Source organism: Apteryx mantelli, chromosome Z (genome assembly GCF_036417845.1).
Source record: "Apteryx mantelli isolate bAptMan1 chromosome Z, bAptMan1.hap1, whole genome shotgun sequence".
Classification (NCBI taxonomy): Eukaryota; Metazoa; Chordata; class Aves; order Apterygiformes; family Apterygidae; genus Apteryx; species Apteryx mantelli.
The window spans coordinates 66,312,849-66,330,209 of NC_090020.1; the positions used below are offsets into that span (position 1 = coordinate 66,312,849).

The 17,361-nt window shown below is 38.4% G+C and overlaps 1 protein-coding gene across 2 annotated transcripts in view; it reads right to left on the reverse strand.

The window, feature by feature from the left end:
- Window positions 1-17,361, reverse strand: part of RAB3C (RAB3C, member RAS oncogene family) — a 125,225-nt gene that overhangs the window by 100,880 nt on the left and 6,984 nt on the right. The window lies entirely within an intron of this gene.

The window sequence follows — 17,361 nt, forward strand, 5'->3', positions numbered from 1 at the left end:
TTAGCGATTTGCTATTTTTAAGATGTGAATGGTTGCCTTGAGCTGCATGGGTACACCTCTCACTGACATCAGAAGAGTTGCATTCCTTTATCAATGGGCAAAACTGAAGTCTGAATATTTCCCTACACATTCAACATGGAAACATCATATTTCAGCTTTGAATGGGTCACTAAGGTACTGGAAAATGACAGCTTCCAGAGGTAAGCTGCTGAGGTTTGTCTACAGCTCTCTAACAGGAGCAAGTTTTAATGAGCCAGATTCTATGAGCAGCGTCAGGACATGGGCAAGGCAATGCCATTCCTTGCTTCCAGTATTAGCCTACTCTTGAGGTAGCACTTGTGTCAACAACCTGCTGTCCATGGCAATACATATCAGATTACCACAATGGTCACATCAATAATTCTGTTTAGGACCTTCAGCCTTGTGGTTTCAAGGTTGCAGGCACGCAGAATCTGGCACTACCATGTTTTCAGTTGCACTTAACCTGACCAGTGAAGGTAGAAGCAAATGCTAAACTGCTCACGAAGCACGGTGCTTTAAATATATGTAAGAAGTGAGATCTTATTAACATGACAAATTTACCATATCCTTGTTTTCTAAATATTATTTGAACTGCTGAGCAATTCAGTTTTTAATGACAATTTTATGCCTTTTTCTCAAGTCTAATAATTATTTCTAAAATAAATTGGCCCTTCAGAAAGTCTATCCAAATCTAAAGTTGCTATTTATGTAAATAATACACACTGCTCTGTTACAGAGAATTACCAGCTTTAACATTCACAGTTTCTGGGATTATTCAGAGGCAACGAGGAAGAAGGAAGATCACGTTCAAACTCATTAGCTAATTTGTTAATGGCACTGGACTAGCTCCTATGCTCATAGTAGATCAGGGTAGCTCCACAGAAGCCAAAGGAATAACAGACAGAACGAGCTTAAATTCATTTGACAGAATAAGGAGTGATACTCATGCTGCACTGACTGTCCTGAAAGTTTATAAGGTATCTGTGACAGGGACTCTCAGCATGCGTGTTTTATCTGCTCCATAAAGAAGGGACATTTGTTTACAGCTGGTGGTGGAAATATCTCTTTCCCAGCTGTCAGCAGCTCCACACTGATCCCTGAAATTGCTGCCCCAATCTCACAAACTCCATAAGGATGTCCTGAGGCACAGGTTCCACTGAAGTGCACTATGCTTTCTCCAATCAGCTGCCTCCTGCCTTGCCTTGAAGACAGCGCACACAAAGATGCACATGTATCTTTCACAGTTCATGTGAACCATCGCTCCATTTCCCAATGATAAATATGTTTTACAATAAAACAGAAAGAAAGGTGTGCTTTAAAAGTTTTAGATCAAGTTTTTAGAATTAACAGTTGTAACCTTTTGTCTCTGTTAGGTTATCTATAAGCACAGAGACCAAAGATCAGAAGAAAAGTGATAGGCAGAGGAACCTAAGAAGCGAATTAGTGAAAACGGATGAAATCAGCCACTCCCAAAGTCCACCCAAGGGGAACCTCTAGTGATTAGTGCAGTGTCCTTGAAAGAAGCGGGGAAACTCTCACCAGGTTGCCTTGCAAACAAGGAGAGAGAATGCCTTCAGGCATATGCGACTTATTATGGGATACAGGGGAAGAGGCTTTGAGGATTGAGCAAGGTTTAGTATGGAGTAGTCTAAGTGGACTGTGGGAATATGCAAGACCCACAAAGGGATGCAAGGAGGAGCATTTGAAGTTTGTACAAACTTATTATTGGATGTTTGGGGGAAGGACAAAAAGCAGGGAAAGGGATCAGGGTGGTTTGGGGAGGAACAACCATGGGGAAAATAGAGGAATAAGAGCATAAAAAACAGCCAGTCATCCATAAACAGGTAGTTGGTCAGTACCTTTGCCTGGCCATGCCCTGTGCCTGATCTCCAATCTGTCCTGTCTTATCATTAAACTCCATTTGTGACTCTTTGCCTGTGTGGGGAGCTCTCTACTCTGCCTGCATGTGTATGTATAGAGGTGTAAGTAAATCTGAAAGGGAAATCTTTGGAGTGGGGACCACAAGAGTTAGGGGACCATGTGTCTGTGGTGCCAGCAACTGGAAAGGCTAGAGTGCGTGCATATTATGTGGGTATATATGTCAACACGTAATTGCTAGCAAACATCAAGATTAATTAGCTGGCAAGAAGGATAAAAGGCTTGGGTGCCAAGTGTTGAACCAGCATAAGTCCAAGCTGGACACTGGAGAGACCAGAGTATCTGACAGTTGGCTGCTGGAGAGGCCAGGGGGTCCAAGCCAGCTACGGGAAAGACTTTGGGGCCTGGGGCTTGGCTACTGGTAAGGTCGCAATCTGGGCCAGCTACTGAAGAGACCCATTTGCATGTGTGTCTGTGTATATGCATGAGGTAACTGGGACACCTGGTTGTTCAGAGGCCAATTACTGGATAGACTTAGAGTCTAAGGCCAGTTACTGGAGGGACTCCAGTGTGTGTGTGTGTGTGTGGGGGGGGGGCTGTGAGCCTCAGAAGCTCATATGTTCAGGTATCAGCAACAGGGGAGACCTGGGGATCCAGGGGCCAGCTACCAGACAGATTGAGTATCTGAGTCCAGCTACTGGAGGGTACATATTGTACATATGTATGTGTATGTATATATATTCTACTAATGTGTTTTCATCCTGATCAACCAGAAAGGGTAACTGGATGAGGCTGTTGGTGCTGTTTATGTTTGTATGAGTGCTGTGTTTTCTCTCTGTGTTGATCTGTCAATCTGTGTATAATGTCTCTGTGTATTATTTGTATGCGTGCGTACGTGCCTATTGGGAATACATACTCAGCCTATCTACTGGCTGGACCTGAGGATGTGGAGCTCTGGCAGCCTCATCTCTATCAGACTACTGGATATGGTAACCCCTAACAGCCTCCAGGTACCTTAAGAAATAAAAAAAAAAACATGAAAAGCAGTTCTAATCTATGCCTAACAATAATAACTTTCTTGGTTGTTCCAGTGTATCTGATTTACAGTGCAAACTCTTGAGTAGTTGGCAGCTTGGAGAACCTGACAACCAGCTTTCACGTGTATCCCCCACACCCATCTGCTTCAGCTTTAGATGCACTTTCTCTGTCACACTTCTTGTTACTCTAGCTCAAATTTCTTTTTGGATTCAAGCAGTTATTGGACCTCCCGTGGCTGCCACTTCTTGGCTGTCAACTTTTTGAATGATTCTGGATCCCAGGTTCCTAATGTGTTGGAGCTGTACTGTCACAGACCTGTAACTCAGGAACATCGAAAACTGACAGGGTCTGTGAGGAGCGTAGCACCTCTTGTCGCTTTCGTTGTAAAAATTCTCCCATCCGTTTTTCTTTTAGATCAGAAATCTTGAGTTTGTTTCATTTCTCTAATCAATCTGTAGAGAGTAGTGGAGAATAAATATTTCTTTCAATTTTTATGAAATTAAAGGCCAAATTCAGCCCATGCATAAGCATGCAGAACTCTTAAACCACTAAAACTGCATCTGGCTATAACAGTGCTGAGCTTGGCCTTTTGTGTCTGTCCACTGTATATTGTTGTCTTCTACTTCATGAATTAATCTGCTCACTATCTCCATAGTGCAGGCTCTAGAAGATGAAATAAGGGGAAAGCCTCAACACCAGGTATGTCATTGCTTGGTCTGCCTATATCACAGGACAGTAACCCAACATCACTCCAAGCGGATAACTCGAGGACTAAAAACAGAAGCAGAGATATCTCTATTTAAAATGTATATGGCAATGATGTTTAGCAACATTTTGAGATTTTAGCATTACATTTGTTTTGTTTTAATTTTAAATTTAAGAGGTACCTGGAATACTAAAGTAGAAGCATGTAATTGAAGGCTCTACTGGATAAAAGAAATTCTTATTCTGCTAGGCAGAGGAGAAATGAAAATTATCTTTTTGTGACAATATCCCTGAACACTAAGTCAAACAAATAATTTAGGGACTATTTTACTAGCACTGGTATTGTGTACCACTCCTACAGTAAACAAAATTATTTCCTACAGGTAGTGTTTATTCTTATATTCTCTATGAACCACTTAGATCCACCTAATTCCTGCCATTGAAGAGTTTGGCCATTAAAAAGAAAAAAAAAAGTGAGGAACAAACAATATTTTTAGATTCAATCAGCAACACAAACTAAACTGATTCACTCACCATAAAGTCTTGAAAGGCAAAAGGGAAAGTAACACAGAAACACAAAGCAGAACACTTGCACATGGATTGTAGTTTTCTAAAGTAAAAACAAGGTTACTGAGAGAAGTCTTCCTGTTTCCCAGTTGTCCTTTTTCTCAAGTATTGGCCGATATGAAAATTTTTCTTCTACTTTAGCACAATGAAAACAGTTCAGTGACTTTTGTCATTCTATGTTTAACAAAATCTTTGGGAATTTAGCTAGAAATTCTTTGCTAATTAAATAGTCCCATGTTCTGATATCAAGCTGCCATTTTATAATTAAGACTAATATTATAAAGAGCTAACCTGATATCTATGTGCTATTTAAGTCTACTTGACATCCATAGTGTCCATTATTTTACCATTAGGATTGTGATAGCTATCATGTTCTCTAAAGCAGCAGCTTGGGGAGAAATTTTGCTTTAAATGAAAGTTATCAAACCGCTCTGCCAAAGTGTGTACTCCCTGCCTACTGAATTCCCCATTTTCAAATATCATTGGAGAGTTTTTCACCCTGCAAAGTTATTAAACTACAATATTTCATCAAGTGCTTGCAGGTAATTAAAAGCCCATTGTAAAGTAAGGCAAAATCACTTTCAATTGTAATTTTGTGCTGTAGCTTTTAATAAGCCTATTAGCAATCATACAGGAAGTCCATATGCTGATTACCTCACAGATGTTTTGAGAAATTAATGGAAATAGGAAGAAACAATGTCAAAGAGTAAAAGGAAAACTGAGGAATAACAGTTCTACTCTGTAATCCTAGGCAAATTGTGACAATCTTTTGTGCCTCAGTCCTTTAGTAAATATAGCAAGGAAGACACCACTACTTACCTTATTGCCACAGACCTGCTCCCAACAACTACAAGGATAGTTCAAGAGGTTCAGTGATATTTCTCTGGTCTGTAAGTGCACCCCTCAGCTAATGTTACTCATCCTTTCTTAAACACTCAGTAGGGAACTCAAAGAGCATTAACATACTTCATAAAGAATACAGAAAATTTTTAGGATAAGTAATAAGAAGAAATGAACATATAAGTTCAGTTAACACATAACATTGAGATTTCAGATATTCTATCAGTAGACAGGACTTACAAACTAGACACCTCAGAAATATGGGATCTTAGTATAAAAGAGTTTTGCCCATTTCTGATGTTCCTTATGCATTCTTTTCCTTCATAGTGTAGAAAGCTTTCTCAAGGTTAATCATTCCTCATAATTTTTCTCTATGCAAACTCAATTCTGTGCAGAACATGCTAAGCAGGAACCATAACTGATCACAGGTAGCCCTCTATGTAATTAATGAAAGTCTCTAAGTGGTTGTACTGTAATAACATTTCCAGGTCCTCTGCCATAATTAACTACATGTGTTGCAGGCACACGGGTACAGAATGTGATCTGAAAACAGGCAGCTGCCACCAGGAATTAATTATTACTAGGTAGAAATGCATTTAGCCATGACTCAAATGAGACAAGTTGATGGCAAAATTTGAAGCTGAATGATTGCAGATGTAGAACTCTAAGGTATATGTAATGTGGAGCTGGTCGTTCAGTCTTTATTTGCCTGAGTAACCTCTTCACTTGCAATAGTCTAATTCATGTGACTGGGGATCACTCATGTAAAGGCTGCAGAACTGAGACCTAAGACTAAAAATTAGGATTTTCTGTTACATGTGATGGTACTGCTGGAAGTTCCTGCAGGAGCAAGGAAGGAAGCAGGAGGAAGTAAAAAGACAAAGAACAGTTTCTCTTGAACACATACTCATGGATAGTAGAGGCAAGTATGTTACCTTCATGCAAGTGAGTAAGTTATTGGCATGGAGGCCAAATCACAAAAACAAGTTACAGCTTTCCCCTTTGAAAAGCTCCAGCAATTATTTTGAAAAGATGCAGCAAAGTGCAGATTCGTGCCAAGGCCTATTAAGGACTGGAAAAGAGAAACTCTAAATGATTAGTCTCACATGCAGCTCATTCACTTAAGACATATGCTGCCAAATCTTGGCTTGCATTCAAGGGAAATGCCTGGCTTTTAGGGAAAAATTCTATTTAAGATTTCTAATGCAGAAGAATATAAGGGACAATTGAATTACAGTACAGCTAATTAACAGTGAAAAGAATGGCAGCAGGCATTGCATAATGTTTTCTGACAAATATAAACAAATCAGAAAGAAAAGGGATTGGTGAGCAGAACTTACTGCTGCGAGAATTAATTACATATCTTTTTCCTAAGCTATGGTTATGAAGCAGAGATCCCTGCTCACTTACACAGACAACAGCAGAAGACTAGGAAACTCTTGCCAGTTCCCGTTAAAGTTCTGTCTTGATCTCAGTTATTGTTCCACGACTCCTCAGGCTGCATGGCTTGTGTCCCATTGGAAAACTCTACATGATCCTTTTCCAAACATCACAACATACCCATTTGCAGAAGAGGTTGGCAGAAGAAGGCAACTTTTAGAAGCTGTTTTAAATATCGTCATTTAAAGGAGAGAAAAAAAAAAGGCTCAAGAAACCATATAACCTCCTTAGCAAGTTCTTTATGAGGCGCTACACCACTGAAGGTAAGAAAAGTAGTTTTTGCTTATGAAAAATTTGCTCAGAAATGCTTGATAAAATAGCAAACTAAGGAAATGCAGCCTCTTTATTCATTAATATTTATTGACATAGTTGATGCGAAGCATTCATCACAGACAGCACCAATGGAGATGATTAGCAGTGTACAGATCTTAAATTTGTCTGCTTGCAATAGGTATTGTGAGTGAGGCTGTAAGGGCTGTTGCAAAACATGATCTGAATCCAAAATTAATTTTACAAGTCCCATTCTCAGTTCTCTGCCTTTTTAGAAAAATATAGCATCAATAAAATATTCTAGACCATAAACAAAGAGACTTTCTAGAATATTTTAGATTCTGCCACAAAGGTTTTTGAAGCTAGGCCCACAGTTACAATAAAATGCAGTCAATCATTGGGTCTCTGTCAAGGCATCAGACCAAATCAGAAAGGTAATTTTTTTCCATAAAACAGATAAAAGCCTCTATCCATATATACTGTGGGATGAGGAAAAGTTTTGTTGCTTTGCTTAAAGATACTGCCTTGATGGCTACCCTTTTTCCTCCTTTCTCAAAAATTTAGCAAAGCTGGCATAGTTATGTCTTTGGTCTCTAAACTTTCCCAGCTAGCAAGTATTAGTACTCACCTCCAGTCCCCTTCTGCAAAATCCTTTTCTTCACCAGAGAGTGAAATTCAGAATGAGGACATAGGCACCTGGTTCTAATTAAAAAAAACCAACAACACCTTAACGTATTAACAGTTGGCATCATCACACCATTGGCATCCAACTAAAAAACACTTCTGTATGCATAATACTGTTTCACTGGCTACTGTCTGCATCCTTAATATCATTTAAACTATTCACAACCTGCCCAAAGTGGTCTGGTGGTCATTAATTTACAGACTACAGATTTTTGCAAAAATTGTGAAGCATGACAAAAACAGGAATGATCTCTCATCCACTGGCTCTTCTTGCTGTCAAAGGCTTCCTTTGCTTTCCACTTGCTAAGGGTAGGATCCAGCCATCTAAAATATAAGCATCTAGTTTTCTGTAACTTAGGCCCACTACATAGTCAGTTTAGTAGAACAGACTACTATCCAAAAAGGATATTTTTAGGGGGAATTTTTATTTTAGAGATGTATTTTAGCACAGCATGGTAAATGCTTCTGAAGATGTCTGTCTCTGACCACTGGTTATAGAACCATCATAAACCACTAGCTTAGAGCAGATACCTAGCTCTTACTGACTAAAAGATAAATTAGATGAAGTCCACTTTAAGTTTCTGATTCACTTCTTTTCTACAACTCTCTCCATCACATTTCAGTATAAAGACTGATTCTCCATCTTACTCTTAGCTTACCTCATTTGACTTTAGTGGGACAAAATTGGTGTATATCAACTGACAGTCTGCCTGTAAATATAAAAGTTACTTAAATTTCCAACAGGGATAAAAAGAGAAGTTGCTATTGTATACTTTTCTGAAGCCTTTCTGGTTTTACTACTGGGGAGCAAACATCAACAGGTTTGGAAGTTCTGTCTGCAAGCTTATTGGATTTAGAAACCAGAATGGAAAACTCCTCAGGACCTGTTCAGAAAACATCACTCCATTTAGTTACACAGGAAAGAAGAAAACATCTTCTGATGTGACCGTCAAAGTTTGACTTTCCTACAACAATATACCTGCTGGCAGTCACAGCAACTGATAAAACTGGGAGATCTTAAATTTAATACGGTGTTGTTAAACTCACATGTTTCATTGCTGTGATAAATTTTAAATCTTTCTTAAATCCTTACTTATTATTAGGAATTTCAGCTATGTTTTTGTATGGGAGATGCAAATGATGGAGTAATTGCTAAGTTAGATTCACAGGTGATTCAATTCTGGATGGAGGGCTGCTAATGAGATGGATGAAGACCTTCAAGGATGTGAATGGTTGTTAAAATTATTTCTTGCCTCCTTAGCCTATTCACAGCCAGACTCCAAAATCCCTTCCAGAAGCAGAAAACAGAACCCGTTAATCTCCAAAATGTTAAAAGTCTGGCAGCCCTGGAGATATAATTTGGGTTACCAAGAGGATGAATCATAGTAATTCAACATCAGCTCTTTCAAACTTGGAAGAGGTTTGCCATAGAGGAGGATCTGTTCTGTTCTGAAAAGTGATATGTGATTAAAAAAAAAAAAAAAAGCTCTGAATCAGTCAGCCACATTTAAAACCCCTGTTCAGACACCACTGACCAAATCCACAAGGATGTCAGAAAAAAAAAAAAAAAAGTATTAGCTAGGTTTGGAGCTATATTTAATGAGACAAATCAATGGAAATTATACCTAATGGACTTTTTATGTGGGTGGTCCTATCCATTTTTAAATTGCTAAGATAAAAGGAACTTCCAGCATTTAAATTTCTTTCTACATGGGCCATGTTTATCAATATGCTAAACAAGATATCTTTCTGTAGATAGACTATACCTGAGGACTTAACTATATGCTTCCAAAACAAACAGGCCTAGTAAAAGATCAATGCTAATCTTGAAAACCCAAGCTCTCAGAAAAGCCAGACACTCATTTTGGTCTGCTAAAACTTACGCTTGGGCAGAACATTAACACAGGCACCTTTTTGCATAATCAGAGAGAAACAGCTGTAGGAAGTAAATTCTCCTGCCCTGCAGAACTGTCTTATTTCCATTCCTAAGAACTTCAGTACATAGGAAGAAAACAGATTTCTCCTCGCACCAAGCAGAGCTTATCTGGGTTTGGCTGTAAATTAGGCAAACCTGCTGAGTATTCTTTATGTTCTCACTCCAGTATACAGAGGTAAATCAGGTTTAAAAAAAAAAAAAATTAAAAGGGTTTAGAAGAACATTGACTCTTTCTGCTATGTGAAAGTTGCCATGCTGTGCTCCTGTGTCATTGCTTTATGTTTGAAACTCCTTGTGTGGTAACACTGTGTGCTGGAAACTCTTTCCACAGTGTTTGGGCTAAGACAAAAGATGTATTAGATGAACATATGTCCATCATTGTCAGCAGAAACAGTCTCTAGCATCTTTCTAGAATATGTGCAAAATGTATCAATTTCCTTACCCAAACCCCAAACAGTCTTCCTTGAAAATCTGTTCCCACTCCTATAAAGAAGGTGTCCGTATTTAATTATTCTTTTATATGCAAATGTAAGGAAAGCCATACAATTCTATTTCACATCCTAGCTGGCCATACAAAATGGAAAACACTGAAGAATTAAATCCCAAGGGCTATGCTGTGCTGTGACTATTTCATAGAATTCACACAGGAAGAATAAAAAGGTAAATAAGTGCTCAGGGAAAAACATCTATTGTAAGTCAAGTAAGAGACAGTAGCATTCTTATGTTTGCAGATGGAAAACAGGGATTGCTAAATCAGGGTTACTCAATGTCTTTTTCTGAGATGCCTCACAAGAGTTTTTATTTCTAACCAAATACAGCTTTTATTTCTAACCAAACAATGTAAACTATTACTCTTATTCCCCCATTCTATTTCCTTACTTGCATGTGTGAGAATATATTCTATTTGTTAATTTAAAGTCTTTTCACAGACCACTTCTGGCTGGCCTACAGAATGCCATAGGTCCAAACACAAAAGCTTAAGAATCACTGCATTGGGAAGAGGCCTGGCATTTCTAAAGGAACTTATAAGGGAATAGACTGATTTCAGAGGCCTAAAAAGAAGTAAAAAATTTTTACAATGTAGTAAAAGAAAGCTAGCAAATAACCTATCAAGAACTGCAAGATAATTATACCAAATTTAGTTTCTTAGTTTAGTCTTCCTTTAAGAATGAAAATCAAAACACCAAGATTATTAACATAAGTTTTCCTGGAATCCACCGAGATCCCATCCCTGTATCCTTCACCATGAGGAAACAGGAAGACTGCAGTTCTGCCATGCCTCATCTCCAACCTCTTCTGGGATTGCTTGTGTATCACTACACAACAGATCTCATACAACCCTGTTGTGAGGGACAGGCAGGTGAAATTCCTATTTTCCTGGATCCTGTTATTTTCCTGTATATATTCAAGTATAAGTATTTGAAAGTATTTTTCATCTGTATGTGACAGAAGCCTGAGTATTAAAATGATCGTGACTGAATCTTCTCGCACTTTTCTAGCTGGGAAATGGAGTTCCATAAAAAACAGGGACAATTTACCTCAAAGAAAGCAAGGAACTGATCTGCTTTAAATGTAAATAAAAATTTATATAAGACTAGTCCTGCTGGGTTAGACCAAAAGTATATCTGGCCAGTGTCCTCTGTGAGAGTGTTGATGAGCAATTGCTGAGGGAAAATTATAACAGAAAGGTGGACGTATGTGATAGTTCTTTTTAACATACTCCTGACTTCCAACCATCTGCAGCTCAGTGATTTCCTGAGTTGGATGTTATTTCTCTGCCTTTAAGTATGAATATCTCTTCCATGAATTTTCCCAAACTACTTTTAACTCATGTAAACTTTTAGCATGTGCAGTGTCCTTTAGCAAGGAGTTTCACAGCTTAACTACATGTATAGGATTGACAGAATCTCTGAAGAGATTCCATGTTTGTATAGACTAGCCCTTATAATGGGTGGTTGCCTCAGGAAAGTTATGCCTGCTCCTGAGTAAGCAGACTTAGCCTTTCAAATAAAGCAAGAAGAGCTCATGATTTTAGCTCTAAATATACCGGGTTTAATCCCCAGAGCTGATGTCCAATTAAGGGTGTTACATACAAATGACATCTTCTATCGTTGTTTCTTCCATTAACTTTTAAGACTACTGTTTCTGTGTGATCATAATGGCATTCATTATCTTCAGCATAAAGGCATTTCTCCTGGACTGTCTGACTTTTCTGTAATGTCTTGTTATCCTTGAGGCTGTTAATTACTCTCTCGCTTCAGGTCTGACATTCATTTTCACAGGACTTCTCATATATACTTCAATCACATCACTCTTTTCTCTCTTCCCCTCTAATTAGCACAATGTTGGGTTTCCCAGCCTTTCCATTTAAAGCAGCTATAACCCCCTTTCCCATTATGCTGTCCTTTTAATGTCTGTCTCCCTTTTTAGAAGCTATACTCCCTGCAACATAGCAAATAGACACGTTCACACTCAGCTGCTGGCCAGTGAGTTTCTTTGTCTGCCAGACTGATCATAACCAATGACCAAACTGATCTCCTGTTGATAGCCCTGGAGTCACACTTCTCTTATGACTCTTTGTACCTGCCACCAGCTCTCTCTTATGGGATGCAGCCAGCTAATTACACCATTACACCACCTTATTTCATTAAACTGCCTGAAGTAGAGTGCTGTGAATAAAGCATTCTTAGCACCTGCATGGATGGACTTTACAAAAGGAATTTGGCCTAAATAAGTGCAGGAAGAGGGATGGTGGCTCATGAACGTGAAGCAAGACAAATACTTGAATCTCACGTACCATATGTAAGACCACTGCCATATTCAAAATATCATGCAAGCATTAGTTTCCACTGTATGTTTGGGGAGGAAGCAACTGGAAGCATCCAGAACAGTGCATGTGTCATTTGTCAGGCCAACTCCTTGTTTTCTAAGGCAATTCATGTTCGGTGTCCACTTCTCTAAATGCATCTGTGTTTTATAGAGCCTATCAGTGCATATACTGCTCATTTGTTACAGACTTCTTCCTACAGCACATTGATGTCATATAAATAATAGGCTTGCCTACACTTTTTTTCTGTCCAAACTGTTTCTCAGTGGAGAACTAGTTTTTTTGACAAAATTAAATACGTTTTTTGAAAAAACTACTTGTCAAAAAACTAAGGACTATCCTCAACTTTTGTTTTCTAGAGTAAAAAGGCTATTAATTCCCTTCTACTTCCTTCTATTCCCCTACTCACTACCGTAGTGTTTTTCTGCACCTATTTCAGCTCGAGTTCTTCTTTCCACATGAAGTATCTCCAGGGCACTGGGTAATGTTTCCTCTGTTTCCTCTGGAAGTGCTTTACCAGCCACATGCAAGGACCATATTAACTGTTTTCCATTGGGCATCAGAAGGATGGTTCGTAGTCATCCTTTCTCTCCCTCGTACACCCAGACTGTGCCTTTCTTCAGTGGCTGCTAACTGAATAACTTTTACCTTATAAATTAATCTCTTATTATTGTTCCCAAAGCACACAATTTGGAACTGTTAGATTAAATACCATTTTTATTGTGCCACTATTGAAAGTGATTATTTTTTTCTGTATGATATTCTGGTCCTCTTCCATACTGGTAATACTTCCTAACTTCCTGTCATTAACAAATATTATTAGCATATGCCCATTGACTATTAAAATCTCTAACTGCTTGCGTCCTAAAACATTTCCTCAGTACATTCTAAGTCTGATGACCTCTCCTTTCAAGACAGCTTGTCATCTATCAGCCAGTTCCTTACTGAACTTTCTTTTCACTACTAAATTCCATCTTGTCCAGCAAATTTCTTTGTTTCTTTTTGTTGATACTGTTAAAGAATCTTTCATTTGCATCCAGCCCATTGTGATGCTTCCACATTTCACTCTCTGGTACTTCACAGCTAGTGCAAGCGAAGCCATCTCAGATGTCTCCACGTTTAATGTGTGATCATATCCACTAAAACCTAGGAACTCTAATCTCATATCAGGACTCCATGCCACTAGTTACTGTACAGGGAAGACACGCAGAGATTGCTCCGAAGAAACTACAGTTCAAATAAATTGCACATAAAACGCCTCTTACAATGACTACAATTTGAATATCCTTTAGAGAAGAGGCCAGAAATAAGCAGTCCCAGAGGCTCTTCACAAGTCTGCAGGAAACACGAGTTGTAATTATAGGTGAATACAGAATTATAAAACATGACACTTCCAGGGTTATCTAGCTCAGCTCATCCTAAAATGACTCATTAAGCTGAAAAAATACAGTTTTAGTTAGCCAGTGTGACAGACCAAGCCATCCAGGGAAGGAAAAACAGAAACCTCTACAAGATGTTACTTCATATTCCTTTCTGCAGGTTTGGCTTCATTTCCAAATAAAATAAAACAAAGGAAATAGTATCCAATCTACAAGGGCCAAAAATATCTACCAAATCTTATTCTCACTCTTAGAAAAAAACAACTGATTTCCTATGACAGACCTAAATTCCTTTTCTTTTTATAAATATACCTAAATAATAAACTGATAGGCATGAAAGTAATAACTCTTCACACTTAGACACAATCTTCATTTAGAGCAAACAAGTTTGCTAAATTGCAGACTCAACAACTCCCATCTGAGCTGATGACTAAGTTCGTTAAGACAGAATTCTCTGTATTTCTCAAACTGTGATTAATGAATAAATAAATCCATAACAGTTAAAAACTGTGGAAAGAATTTGTTTACAAGCAGTGAGTAATAAACAATCTTACTGGATTAAGGCAGAAAATAGCTATATGATTACAGAAGAACAATATATTTGTTCAGAATAGGCTGAAGGAGATTAGCCCACAACTACACTGAAAAGAAATAAAAGCAGAAAAAGCAGTTTCTCTACTAAAAACAAATGCAACCAACATCCTAACTGATTTTTCTTTTCTGATTATTGGGGGAAATAACAATGTAATACAGATCCATATCCTCCAGGGATGCTGCTTTGCTTGATGTCACCATTTCACATGTAAAAGCTGGGTGCATTGTCCATAATGTGTTAACTGCTACACGCATTATGCTGAAACGGCACAGAGCCCCTTATGGCTCTGGCTTCTTATGACACGCACTTAAGCTTACTTCCAGAACAGTAATGCAAAGTGGGTAGTGTTAAATAAAAATGAGTTGCTTTTATGTGACCCCCATCCTCGCCTCAGTCACTTGTGTCCCTCTCAACCCAGCATAATTTCAGAATGACTTCAAGCTGTTTTAACACAGCACAAGGAAACAGCTTGCACTGAGCAGCAGGGGAAGGCAAAACTGAGCTTTAAACACTGTTTCTACACTCCTCTCTTTGTGGTATTTACATTATGGCTCCCATCCAGGGCTCTGGTCCTCTGATTTCAAAGCGACAACTGCACAGTAAGAGTGCAACACTTTGCTATAATCTACGACCTAAATCTTATTAAAATGCACTGAATAGCCTGTATGGTCTTGCCTTTTCTCTGCAGATTCACTGCAGCTGTACAGATGTCTTAAATGTGGCATTAAAATGGTTCACAGAAGCTGGCAGCACAGCTGACTTCACTTTAAAGAATGCTGTCAAAATAAATCTCATTTTAGAAATAGACTTATTCTTGCTTCTTAAAATGGTAGCATTAATAAGTCTATCTTACATCTCACAGTTTAGAATATACTGTCAGATATCTCAGCATTTTATTCATCCTGAACAATTAAAATAGCTTCTTTGTTTTTCAGTACTAGCCCAAGGTCGTGCTTCAGTAAAATATTTCCATCCCCTTTTTCCTTCCAATCTTGTCTCTCCACTTCAAGCAAAATCAAAGATCTTGCTACTCAGATAGACATGTATTAATGATAGGCTTTTGCATCTTCCTTTTCTCATCACCAGTTTTTAAGGAGCCTGTGTAGCATCTATATGATGCTTGCACACATATAAGTGCTGGTTCATGACAGTCCTTCCACTGGTATAAGGTTCCCTACATAGAAAAAGCTGGGGACTTGCAGATTGTGATAAGGATGGCAAAGGCAGCTGAAAAAATGTTATACCAGAACTGCCTGGTCACAGGTTAGGGAGACCTGCAGTCACTTCAGGTCTGGCAGATTGATGATTTGTTGGCCTATGTGATGGCAGGATGTGTTTCCCAGGAGTCCTATGAATAAATCTGCCTAAGATATGCTATAGCAAAGTGTTCTAGGCAGTGTCTTAAACTAGCTGAGTTTCCCTTGAAGAATCCCTGTGGACATTTCCACTTAAACAGCAAAATGAGCCTTATTTAGAATTCTAATTATGCTAAACGTCACCTTCTCTTTCCAATTAATCTCTGCCTTTGAATACAGATGTATCCTGTTACCAGTAACAGCAGCCTTTGTCAGAGAATATTTAAGGTCCAGCTGTAATATATATATATATATAAGTTATATATATATATATAATATATAACTAAGATGGTTATGGGGGCCTGAATTGTATGCAGCAAGCAGAGTTATACAGCAAAATTGTTAAAGTAGGCAATGCTGGTTTTTGCTAAAGCATAGAATTATACTAGATCAGACCACAGGGCTCTCTAGCCCAATATCATGACAGTGGCCAAAAGCTGTTGCCTAGGAAGGAATATAAGAACAGGGCTAGTATATTCTCTGCTCCAAACATTCTCCTAACACTTGTGGCTCAAGAATTTTGACACAGATAACATTAAGCACATGGCTTAAAAAACAATTTTAAAACTAAAAGAATCAGTGGGACAAAGCATGTTAAGATTGTGCAGAAGTGTTTGCAATATAAGAATTTCAGTTAAATGTAGTAGTTAGGAGAAGCAAGTTGGATACAGGTTAATTTGAAACCAGTCTAAGACTGCTGAACTCATTTCACATACATCAATGAAACATCCATCAGACGAGAACTCCTATTGATCAATCCTGACCTGGATTTAAACCACAAGCCTGCAGCCGAGATGCTCTATGTATGGTTACCATTTCCAGAACCATATAACTCCTCAGCAGCACAACTTTAATTGGAAAACAGAAAAACAGATGGTCCAGCTGAAAGACAATCAGAAGTCCCAGTATGCATTTACCTAAGTAGAAAGATTCACAGACTAGAAATAGAAGTAGCAAGAGGAGAAGGAACTGAAAAGAAACATGAAAATAACCATACTGTTTATAGTTAAGCAGAAATACTAACATTATGTCTTCTTACAGCATTTAGGCAACCAAGTGGCTTTATATGCCTTGACACTTTACACACTCTATCAGTTCTCTCAGAAGTAAAGACAGGAATGCGTCTTTCAATCCATCAGTAGAAGCTGATGCTGTGATAGCAAAAATGTTAAGGAAATTTAAAAATCACAGTGAAATGGCAGTTTCAAGAGTGAAAGCCAGTGTGACCGATGTGCTAGGACATCTTTTTTTTGAGTTGGGTTTAGCACAGATGTTTGAAGCTCTCAAGACGTGCTTTTTATTATACTACCAAAATGTCATGTCACATAGATATTTGAATAGCCAGTGGTACTTTTTAAATACAAACATATCAGCTGTATGTCCTTTAGAAGTGCCATCTCTGGCCAGCCTAGCCAGCCTCTCACAAAGCTCACAGCATGTGCTGTTTGCACTGAAATCCATGAGAACTGAGCATGTCTTTTACTTTGCTGAGGTTTTCTTTGGCACTGCAGACTAGGCCTTGGTCTATATAAGAAAATCTTCACAAGGAGTGGATTGTTTATAAGGGATTTGTCTATATTTTACACCCAGAATACGTCCCAAGGAAGCACTTCTTACACAAAGTTCTACAGAGTTCAGTTTTGTCTTTCCCAGTAAAGTACTGCAGAGTCACATTTGTAATCCCTTTTGCAGTGTGATTTGCAAGAAACCAAGATAAAACACCACATTTAGTATCTTTAACATTTTCTGAATTTTTATTTGATTAAGGGTGCTCTCTCTCATAAACTCTTAGTCCCATTCTCACTCAGACACTTAGGTGCTTTCTC